The sequence below is a fragment of the Condylostylus longicornis genome, unplaced genomic scaffold (assembly GCF_029603195.1).
Source record: "Condylostylus longicornis isolate FDR11 unplaced genomic scaffold, ASM2960319v2 ptg000048l, whole genome shotgun sequence".
NCBI classification, from domain to species: domain Eukaryota; kingdom Metazoa; phylum Arthropoda; class Insecta; order Diptera; family Dolichopodidae; genus Condylostylus; species Condylostylus longicornis.
Genome location: NW_026578017.1, coordinates 6,686,916 through 6,699,383, shown reverse-complemented (window position 1 = coordinate 6,699,383; position 12,468 = coordinate 6,686,916). Strand labels below are relative to the sequence as shown.

At 25.6% G+C, this 12,468-nt stretch overlaps 1 protein-coding gene across 3 annotated transcripts in view; it reads left to right on the top strand.

Moving 5' to 3' along the window:
• Positions 1 to 838: 838 nt before the first annotated feature.
• The window catches only part of LOC129610988 (protein windpipe), a 53,185-nt gene continuing 41,555 nt past the window's right edge, over positions 839 to 12,468 (top strand). Inside the window, exons 1-2 of one of the 3 annotated variants that reach the window (XM_055523858.1) lie at positions 839 to 1,057; positions 5,384 to 5,898. The gene's annotated coding sequence lies outside the window, so the exon portion shown is untranslated. Of the gene's footprint in view, positions 1,596 to 5,383; positions 5,899 to 12,468 lie in introns of all 3 variants that reach the window. The other 2 variants (XM_055523860.1, XM_055523859.1) reach the window with 2 other exon arrangements.

The window sequence follows — 12,468 nt, the reverse complement described above, 5'->3', positions numbered from 1 at the left end:
GTTGCAAAATTGAAAAAAATGTTTATAGGTAGTTTCTTAAAAATAAATAATAAAAAAATGGAATTTTCTAGCAAAGACATTTTTAAATATGAAATTTCAGCTTCCTACCCGCAAGGGTGTAAAAGTTTTGTAAATATATCCACGGACTGACAGACGGACGGCCGGAAAAAGTAAATCCAATTAGAAGCTTTCTTTAATTTTTTTTTAGAAAAACACTAAAAACGAACCATTGCTGCATGGATAACGTCCAAATTATCAAAAAAAGTAATATAAAATTAAATTATAGTTTAAACATTCTTTAATTTTCATTTTTATTTTCTTAAATATTTTTTTTTATAAAAAACTTGCATCTTTCAATAAAAAATGCAACAATAATAATATTATATACTGCCAGCTATACAATAGCTTAAGATCCATAGGTGATAAATTAAATAATAAAATATCAACTTAAAAAATTATTGCATTTATAACAATTGAGCATGTAAAGCTTATGTGGTGTACCTGTACTCTGTAGTTAAGTGTAAAGGTTCGTTTTCAATTGTCTCTTTGATGACAAAATTTTATTATAGATAATTTAACTGTTTATACAAGCGCACATTTATATTCATACACTCATATTATATGAATTTTTCAATTATTTTGGAGTGTTATAATCGCTTGCGCAAAATTTAATGTTGCAGTACACAAAAAAAAAATATCAGGAAAGCTTATCAGCTAGCAATTGCTCAGACGTACAAACATAATAAAAAAAAAGTTATTACGTGATTTTTTTTATTTTTTTTTTAGTTCGGCTTTTATTCGCTCATTTTATTGATCATCATTTTACCGAAAGCTTTCGGTTAGTTAACGGTGTACGCGGCAAATCGCTCGGTTGTAGCGCAAAAAAAAAGAAAGAAAAGCAAAACAAATAGAAAAGAAGAAAAAAAATAAAATACAATTTTTATTTTTTTTTTTTTTTGTAAAGAAGATTTAATAAAAATTGTTAAAATTTTGAAATGATTTTAAATTTTTGTAACTCCTGTGTTTGAAACGTAATTAATTTGACTTCCTTGGCAAGGTAATTTTCGTCACAAATGATTAAAGATTATTGAAATAAAAATTTTAATTTAAATAAATGGTTCTTGTGCAGTAAAACTTTCAATATTTTCATTAAAATCAAGCAGTTAGCAAAAAAAATTGCACATATTTATGTACACATTTCTATGTATGTATGAATGTGTATTGATATTGTGTCAAAAAAATTCATAGCAAAGTGAAATAAAGGTGATAATTATGTTAAAATAATCGTATGATCTAGTAGAAAAACAAAAGAAAATAAAAAGAGAATAATAATGGTATAAACTTACATAATAATGTAAATAAGTATGTATGTATGTTTGTATTAGCAAACAACGGTTTTTATGGTGATTATAGAAGTGAAAAACGAATTCAAAGAAAAATGCTTGAAAAAGAAATTTGAAATGCTAAAAAAATTGTACAAAAAATAATTAATCACAAATTTTGATTCGATTTTTTTAATTAAAAAAAAAAATATTTTAAGAATCAGTCTGAAGTGATTTCCGAAAATTAACTCAAAGATATATTTGTGTTTGTATGTACATATGTATGTGCAAGAACAAAAAAATACATTGTTCAATTTAAAAATCAATTAATGAATTTGCTGTTAAAATTATGAATAAAATGTTTGCTGCTTGTTAAAATGTGCTTGACAAATTGAAATGAAAAACTGCAATTTCATAAAAAAAAATTTATTAAAATTCAATATTAGTGCTAAATTGTGGTATGGTGAATTATTTTCATAGTTAGACGGGGCTCGCTATGATAAGAATGAAAAAAAAATTTGAGTTTAATACAAAAAAATTAAAATTTTGCAATTCAATAAAAGAACTTTTTAACACTAAGAACGTTTTAAAAACGCATAAGTAACTTTTAATTTCAAAATTAAGCAAAATTTATTAATGATACTTAATTTAACAATCGTCGAACCCTTAAGTGTGTCACAACTAAATTCAAATTTTCCTATTTCAAAATTATAAATATGTTTCTCAAATAAACTTATTTTATTATTTCTAAAAATTTGAAAAAGTCTGTGGCAATAAGAAGAAACAATAATCAAAGTCAAACTTATTAGTTTGTACTAAAATCAAGTAAATCTCGTCAAAACTTTCATTTGGTAAAAATATAGGTATGTGTTTGAAAGACTAACTTAACTTTGTGTTTGCAGAATTTAAGTCTACATTTTTCTTTAAATATGATAGTTTATACTGTTGTGACATAAGTCACCGAGAACGTTGTAATATTGAATATTTGTCGATGCAACATGCTATGAAATTAAATTGGAATCATAAAAAAATCATAAATCAGAAAAAATTAAATTCAAAAAATGAGTAGAGGAGAGTACAAATAGAATAATCAATAGAAAAAATGTGAAACCAGAACCCTATTGCACCAAAAATCTAAACATTAATGATTTTTTTCTGTAATTAAAAATAATTGAAAAGTAAAAATAAAAATAGGTTAGCTCAATAAGGCCAAGAACTGCATCATGATTATTGAGATTGAGATTAATAATGTATTGTCATTGTACAGAGCCATTATAAAGTGTCAGTCTCTATCATACTTATACAAAATAAATTGCATCAATAACTCTATTGCGGTGTGTCGCACGACTCTTTCTGTAACAGTGTCGCAGCAATGATCCTTTAAATTTAACTAGATTCTCTCAGAAATAGCTTATCTTTTAAAAATATTTTGAAGATCATAAACTTAATAAACTACGTTAGTTATGACATTTAAAAACAACTGTAAAATGAATCAAATTTTGTTCGATTACAAGTTGATTTAATTTTAATCCATTGTAATATTTGGTAAATTATTTGTAATTATCCACTGTAATATTTGGTAATTTTAATCCAACCATTCATATTTGGTAAATTTGCGATTCCTTGTTCCGACTATGTTCTTAGTCTAACACACATGATATAATTATCTTATACCTATGCTGAATTCATAATTTTTTTGTTGATATATTAGACACAAAATTTTAAAATCTATATGGCACGCCACTGCAAATTTTATTTACTTGTTGTTAAAAAAAAAATAAACACCTCTTTAAAATTCGAAAAAAAGAAAAGGAAAAAAAAAGATCATGATCGGCTAAAAGCGCAAATACTTATATAATAGAAAAGTATATAAAGAAAAAATAAATAAAAAAAAATGTATCAGACTCACCTGAATTTCAAATTTTGGACATTAATACTTTTTTCCTTTTTTTTTATTTTTTGGCAAGTTCAGTTCGATTCTTTCATTCTTTCAAGCATGTTGCGGCACCAATCTAATTAAATAATTTTAGAAAGCTGAAAATAAAAAATTTTTTTGTTTTTCGTCTGTGAGTTTTAATTCTGTTTTTTTTTTTCTTCACCTTTTTCACTCACCTGTGCTGAAAGTTTATGACCGACTGGTATATGGTAAAAACTAACCTTTTACAATGCACATATAGTTTTTTGTTGTGTTTTAATTTATGGTACGCGTTTGCATATTGTTACATGATGTTGTCGTTGTTGTTTTTAATTGAAAATTATAAAAGCAAACGTTTTAATTTTCGCGCTTTTAATTTTAAAGATTGCCATCCGGTTTTTATTAATCGCAATGTTTTAGCAATTGGAGAAAGGAAAGAAAAATAAATCAAGTTTTAATTTTAATCAAAAAAAAAATGCCAATTAAAGCATTTAATTTTGCTTAAGAAAAGAAAAATTTTTGAAATTTAAAAAAAAAAATTAAGAATGAGTTTATTAAAATTAAAAAAAAATATCGTTTTAGTGGTATGAAAAATATAATTATGTATGTAGGTGAATCTAAAATGAATTTTTCCTAATATTTTGTTAACAAATTTACAACATGGTTGGAATACATTGTTTTTAAATTACACATACTGCATATCGTCGGTTAAAAAGCAGAAAGCACTAAGTGCATTTTTTGAGAATTCGGATTTCATAGATGAATTAAATCAGAATAATATAATCTTTGTTGTGGCAAAAAATCATGCAAATCCAGAATAAAGTTTATAAATCCAGAAATTAAAGAGACCAATCGAATTACACTAACAATTTTACAATTTTACGATTTTTTCAAATTGAATTTACTCAAAACACAGTTTCCTGACTTAATGCTTTCTGCTTTTTAACCGACGATATTAGAATTCAAGTATGCCGTATGTGTAATTTTACAATGATCTTGCCCTTAAGACCACAAAAATGTTCCAGTTATTTATATTTTTCGACTTGAATGTATACTTTTATTAGTAGTTTCAGATATTTTATAATTAAAATATTAATTATAATTTATTTTAACTTTTTAAAACCCGCACTAGCTTTATACGAATAAGTACATACTTACATATATTATATTTGTTTATAAAAATGAGCATTTGTAAATTTTATTGAGGCTATTTAGACGTATTCAATTGTTTCACATCGTGATGAGCCGGACGAAATAATCTCAGTTGAAACTTTAGGAATAAGATTTGTTTCTATCAAAAAAGTTGTTTAAAAATAAATTTATTTCACTTACGATAATTTTAGTTATAAAAATCAAAAGTGAATTTCAAAATATTTTCTAAATTTTGTTGTATATTCTAAAATTCGATCACAATTTTCAAGTTACAATACCTTAATTAAGTGACAAAATATTACGTTTAGTAATATTCAGGCAAAAAATTTAAAAGCCCATCAATTATACGTGTTTGTATAATTGTTGTATTTTCATAAAATATATATATGTACCTATGTATATACTTATGTGAAAATTAAAAATTTGAATTATTAAACATTTTTTGAAATCATACTTACTTAATTTACCATACCATATACAATTTAAAATAAGTGTTACAATTAGAATATTGTAAATATTATAATTTAAAATTAAAAAAACTTTTAAAGATTTTTCAATGCTGTAAAAATTAAAATTATCACTAGTTTATGCATAAATGAAAATTATCTAAGGAAATAGAATACGTTCCACAGTTGATTTAATATATTAAGGTCTAAAGAGTTTAAAATTTTCAGACAGTGCTATTCTGCAAAAATCTTAAATTATGTGATTTAAATTAACTGTTATACTTGAAATACAGATAAACGACAAAGATAACTTGTGAAGTGATTTACTTACATATTTACGTACATACTTGTGTTCAGTGAATTAAAAAAAGAAAATAAAGATAACTTTCTCAAAAAATTAAAAAAAAAAATTTTAAAATAAAAAATTTATAAAATTTTAATTAATTTAATAAAATAAATTGTTTTTTTTTTATAATTTATAGTAAGTCTTAAATTTTATGGGTTCAAAAATAATTTGCTTTCATTTTCCTTTTTTTTTATACATGTAGGTTTTATAATAAGTTTACTTGGTTTGTGATATTTATCTGAGGAGCAAAAAAGAAAACAAAAACAAAAAAAATTCATAACTACTTTTTTTTTGGCATTCATTAAACCGTGATTTCATGGTTATGACTCAAGTCGAAAATAAAAATTTTTAATCTTAACTTTTGTTTTTATACTAAGGAAATAAAATTAAAAAAAAAGTGTGCTATTTAAAAAAAATAATAAAAGTTAGCAAAAGATACAGAGAGATTAAGAATTATTAATCATTGAACGGAAACGTAATTATAACAGATTGTATAACAATAACTATAATTGTATAACAATAAAAAATAAATCCGTTCATTTTTTGTTTTATTTAATTTTTTTTTTTTTTTGTTTACTAATTATCATACTTAGTCATTATACTTACATTTTGGAAAAAACGAAAAGAAGTTTTAAAGTTTTATAATTAATACACAACATAATTTATTTCATCAGTAAAAGGAAATATATATATGAAGTGTGAAATCTATTCTAAAAGGTAAGTTAAATTTAATTATACAATTTTTATAACTGAGTATTTTATTTTTTGATTCTACTTATAACGATAGACACATTTATAAAACTTGATTGTTAAATGTCCGAATTTGGAAGGTATAGAGTTTGTCGTTTCCAATCGTCAAATAAGCTGAAAAACACATAAAAATTAAATAAAGGAACATAGTATTAAATTAAGAATTCTGAGTTGAAAGTTGCTTTTTTACATTGAGTCTCTTTGAGTGTCAACGGTGAGCAAATTCAAAATATACATAATTATGAGCCTGTTTTCAGCGGCAATCAGTAAAGACAAAAAAAAATCTTGTGAATTCTATTGTAATACGCGTTAACAATATATAAAGGATTTTGTTATATTATTCTTCACTTTTTAAATAAAATTTTGTTCTATATAATAATTTAAATATGAAAGAGTTCTATTATATATAAGTATATTTAATTCTATTTAATTCTATTCCTATTTAATTCTATTTAAATAACTTTAAGGAACTTCTTAATGCATGAAGGCTTATTGAGGCTGAAATTTTTCATTTTTGATTTAATTTATCTACTCAAATATTTCAAACTGAACTCTGCTACCTCACTTCAATTTATAGTAAACGTCCAATTCTAAACTAGGTGCCGTCAATCGCATTCTGCTCTAAAAATTGTAACAGATTCTGAGCGACTAATAAATTTTTTCGTAATTTTGTAATTCTGTATTTACAAGATTACAGCTCTAAGACTATTAGTCTATTGAAAATGCTGTCAATTCCTTTGCACCACAACATAAGTAACAACGCTCGTCCCCGTGTGCATTTTAACACCGTTTAGTGCGAATTACCACACTATTCTAATTATTCGATAACTCAATGTATTTAGTCACCATTCTTTTTTCGATTATTTTATTGCTATTGGCTTCTCTGAAAAGACCTGTTGGCGAAGATTTCTTCCTCACAATTTATAATATTGAATTGTTGAGCACTATCATAATATTGAAAAAACCAAGTACATACTCCCAATCCCAAGATGGGATTGAAAAACGTGAGCAGCACTAATATTTTCTTGTTAAATATTTTACAATTTTGTTCTAATATATTTCCTTTCTGAAACATACAAACTTATTTTCTTATGCAAAATGTGTTCAATATTAATGAGCATATTTGTTTAAGACATAAATAACCATGTCACATGAGATTTATTTTTCTACCAAATTCGGACAAGATATGCATTTTCGAAAAACAAAATAATTTTCAATCGGTTTGAAAATAAATGAAAATTTATTTATTTTCAATCGAGGGTTCATGTTTCAAAAATTATTTTTTTTAATTTTCAAACACATGCATATTATTATATAACAATTTAGCATATTCAAAACAACTAATACAAATGTTTTCGCAAAATTATATACTTATTATGTTCGCATTTAAACTTAATACGTGTATACATACATATACTACAATGGGTTGTTTAGAATATGAGAAAAAAAATAACAAACAAACAAAAAAAAAAATTAAATTAAGTTGCTTTTTAGCGCGCGTATTTGAAGCACTAATAATAAAATATGCTTGGTTAAGAATAAAGAAAAACTTTATCTTCTCATTTCTATTATACGACCGCTTTGAGTGAGCCCTATAAAACAACATTAATTGTATTTAAATATGACAATTCTTTTGACAAATAATCAAAATAAAGTTTTGACACAAGCTACGTAAAAAGAAGTTGGATAAATTTCTGCAAGGGTAGATTTCAGAGCAAGTTTTTATGCCAAAAAACTTGTTACTATGCTCAACATAATTAAGCCTTAAAATTTCTCGATACTTAATACCTTAAAATTCAAAAATCGCTTTCGTTTCAGCCCAGTGTGATAAGGTAGAAAAAATTGTACTAAGCCGATTCATGGTCATTTTGAAATAATTATATGAATCGTAAACCAGCCGCTTTTAATTCGCAGCAGCTAGTAGGACGACAAGTCTCTGTATCTCTATGCGTTCTTCACAAAATGTTGCTATCTCATACTATTTTATGAGATATACTAAGACTGAAGGAGGCTTGTTTACCTCATACGTAGACAAAAAGTAATAACTTTTTGTCATTGTATAATTACATCTGCCACCGACTCTAGAAATTTTCGAGACGGCAGAAAGAGTTAGACTAAGTTAACACTTAGAGTTAGACAAACGCAGTATTTTTTTGAAATTTATAAATAATAGATACCGATACTTTTGATTTGATTATCGTATTATAGCTTGAGAATTCGCTTCTTAAACTTTGATTATACTTATGTTAAGTACTATATACACACATATGTCACTTATAGCTATACCTTCATATTAATTTAGAATAATTATGAATTAAAACTAATTCTAATCACATATTTCTGATTATTATTAAAACATATTCTAGTCACTTATTTAACTATTGGTATTGAAAAAATTAAAAGTATTTTTCTAGTAACCGTAGATTATGTTTACATATTGCGACCTATTTGCACATCATAGCTTAAGTTATTGGTTTTTAACCTTTTCGTACTTACTAGCGGTCAATCAAAATATTTCGTAATTTTTTGTAATGTACTTATAAGTATTACTTTAGAAAATTATCTATAAGTAATAAATTAATTGAAATTATTCCTTAGTTTTTTTATATGCAATGAATTCAAAACATAACTTTATTATTATTTTCATTGTCTATATTTAAATTCATTTTTTTAAATTATAAAAATTTTTGTTGTATAATTAAATAGACATAAATAATTCCATAAGATTTCTACTAATGGCAATCCTCAAGTAAAAAATACAAATAAGTAAAACATGTATATAAACGTTTAGAACGTATGACATTCATTTCTTTTCAGCTTTGAAAATTTTGATAACTGTCAAAATTTCTGTTATGTAGCTTTGTATCGTTTGTTTTATGGCGGCTATCACAAGCGCACAGGGCATCTCAACAAATTTAAACGAGTATAGCGGCCATTTTACCATATTTCTTTTTGCAAAATTTCAGTATGGTTGCTTGAACAATTTTTAAGATATAGCCAAATAACTTTACAAGTTGGCTGCTCCCACAAGGATCCAATCAACCACAACAGCCCTAAAAACATATTCGCTTGTGCGATATTTCAAAACCTATAAATAATTTCCATAATTTCTGAGATCAGCCAAATAAATTTTGAAGTTGTATGACAGCAACCCGAAGCAGTGACTCGATCATATCAAATTTAAATAGGGTTCTGACATTAACTATAAAACTTAAATTATTTGTGAGAATTTGTTTGACTTAGCTCAATTAGTTTTTGAGTTATCGTTGGGAAGGGCCGACAGACGGACGGGCAAACGGACAGACATGGTTAAATCGATTCCGAATTCGACACTTATCAAAAGCATATACTTGTGTCTATATATCAGACGCAAGTGTATGATTTACCAAAAGTGTTCCTGATTCATTTTGCAAGTATTTAGTACAATTATGTAGCAGTACACATTTGTGTACAAATACAAAGTTTTTAAAGGTAGTTCTTGAGAAACTACATGTTCCTCGCCTTTGGCGGACTTAAAGTTAAACGTTTTTATGTTGAAGTCTTAAATGTAATTACAAATAAATGTAAGTACAAATAATACAAAATGACTTCAAATCAAAAAAAATCATGTTTAAATCTATGTTAGCAAGCACTTTGTTTCTAATTTTGCCGAGAACCCAATCTATATGAGTTATATGTCTTTAAACTATAAATATCATTTTTCCTGTACATGTTTTTATGAGTATTTAATGTATCTTCTTACACAATTCTTTATGTCATCAAATTCACGAACTATAATTAAAAATTTTTAATTAAGTCTTGAAAATTTAATTATATTAAGAAATTTAAATAAACTTAATTAAACAAAAAAATTAGATTAATTTTATTCGAAATTATCTTGTGCTTTTTAAAATGTTTTTAAGCACACTTCCAAAAAAATTTTGATAAAAAGTGCTTATTAGTTCAACTCTGTCCGTACGTCCGTCTGTCCGTGTGTCTGTTTACAAAACTTCAACACCCTTGATGATAGAAAGCTGAAATTTCATATGTATGAAAAACTTATTTCCAAAAACTTACTTCCGTAGAAGAAAATTTTTACTTATCTTTCCTTTCTAAAAGTTATTGCCCCTCAAACCCCTAGAAATGCCATTTTTCCACTTAATATTGCAGCGAAACCATAAAAATTTTTCTAATTTTGTAAATGAAAAAAAAAAATAGTGACTGGCTTCTGCTACCGCGGCATATAACATTTGAACTTCAAAAAAGGAAAACGGTTGTTAAAACTAACCGTTATCTAAGATCCGTAAGTTGTAGAAGCCTAGAATTTAAGCACATTTTAGACACTAATAAATTGTTCATTTCGTTAAAAGAAAGCTTTTTTCCACCTCCACCTTCTCTTAAGTTATCGTCTCTATAAGATTTTTGGCACCTCATATTTCCGAAACTGTAAGTTTTTCCAAATTTCAATGAATGCAGAAAGCTAACGGTAATAAAAATGCTATTAAAAAAGTACAATCATTTTCTTATGTCACGCAATTAACCCTAAAATTCGAGTATTATGTTAACGCTTCTTTCAATTTGCTTTGTTCTATTTCAAAGACTGCGTACATTGCTCATTTTAAATGTATGTCATCCTTGAAATATATTCGCATATGAATGAAAGTAATTTTAAAGTACTCAAGTAAAGGACTCAAGCGTATTATTTTCTTATACAAACAAAAAATGCCAAAGTTTGGAAGAATCAAGTTTTAGGTCCGAGCTGAAAGCTGAACAGTAGGTACTCACAAGCCTTGCGGTCATACTAGAATTTTAAAAATGTAAATATGGAAAACGTTTTAAAACCTTAACCTAATTCAACAACCCATTCGGAACAACTTTCTTTACTACACTCATTCCAAATATAATATGGATATGTTTCGAAAATGTACTGCCAAATTTTAGTATTCAAAAAAATTTTAATTTATAAATATTTATGAGAAAAATTTACTGTCAATTCAAAATCAAAATATTGTAGATCAAAAATTTTTTCTTTCAATCAGAGTAACATTATGAATAGAAAAATATAGAAAGAATCAGAATTAAATTAATATTACAAAATTAATAACAAAATTAATTAAATATTGTAAGGAATTTGGAAGAAATTAACTTAACAAACAATCAACTTATGCAAGAAATATGGAAGCAGTGAAAATTATAAAGGAAATTCGAACTATTTTGACGAACTTTCCAATTGTGAAATGAAACAAATTCCCAAAAAATTTGGAATTATTTTAGAAATACTTTTTTTTAGAACAAAAATGTAATTGGATAACATGAAATCAATTTGAGAGAAGGGATTTGTTGCGAAGAAGGCAGAATTTAAACCGAAATTTAAAATTAATTGGAACAATACAGTTGAAAATATTTACATATAAAAAATTGGTAATTCTGAAAAGACCAGAGGTCAAGAAATATAAATAGGAGCAGCTTCGTCAACATTTTACAAGAGTAGGTAAAAAAATTTTGTAAAATTGTTAAATTTGTGTATGTTAACGCCTCTTTGCATTTTTTTTTGTTCTATTTCAAAGACTGCATACATTACGCATCCGAAATATATGCAATCTTTGAAATATATTCGCATATGAATGAAAGTAATTTTAGTAATAGAGTACATAGCAGTATTTTCACAAGTTGAAAGGTATCTGATGTGAACAACAAATAACCCTATTATTTCATTCTTATTAACTTGACGAAAAATTTTCACAAGATTATGGAAACTAATAATAATTTGGTTCTTCTTGGAATTTTACTGTCTGGAATCAAATTTTTTTAAAAACTCAAATACCTATGCATATCAAATTTCATGAAACTCCATTGGTCATTTCCTTAGATATTGTGAAAAATACTAAATAATTAGTTTTCAATTTTCAAGACCTTATAATTCCGATAAATTTGTTAGCTAATTGTTTCAAAATTCAACGTCACAATATACAATTCGTTGATTATCCTTATGTTCTCTAATGTAGCACTACGGTTTTTAAATTCAATTCGAAAATATATTCAATGTTCAAGTTGAAATAAGCAGTTCATATCGAAAATGAATTGGATGTGAAGGTGGTATTAATGAAATATGACAGCTAGCGTCTTCGAAAAGTCTACTCTCACTATTTAATTAAAAATGATCAAAAACGTAACTTGGTACCCCTACAATACCTCCTTTATTGTACGTATGCAATGCGGTCGGTCAGTAAGAATGTGATGTTAGGAAACACGTACAATTTGAATGATATTATTAACAACATTAACAAAAAGTAACACACATTCATTCACCTTTTAATAATACTTAAAATAAAAAAATACTAAAAATAATAAATAGGTTTCAGTCAGTCATTGTTCAATTTAATACTATAAAATAAGTTTGAAAGTGTTATTAAATCACTGGGTGGTGGTTCTTATGTTTAATTTAATATAAAAGGAAAAATTATAATATCATTAGAACTTGTACATACATATGTAGCTAATCACGTCAACATTTTTACATGCGTTCTTTTAAACTAATTTTAAATAAAAGAAAAAATA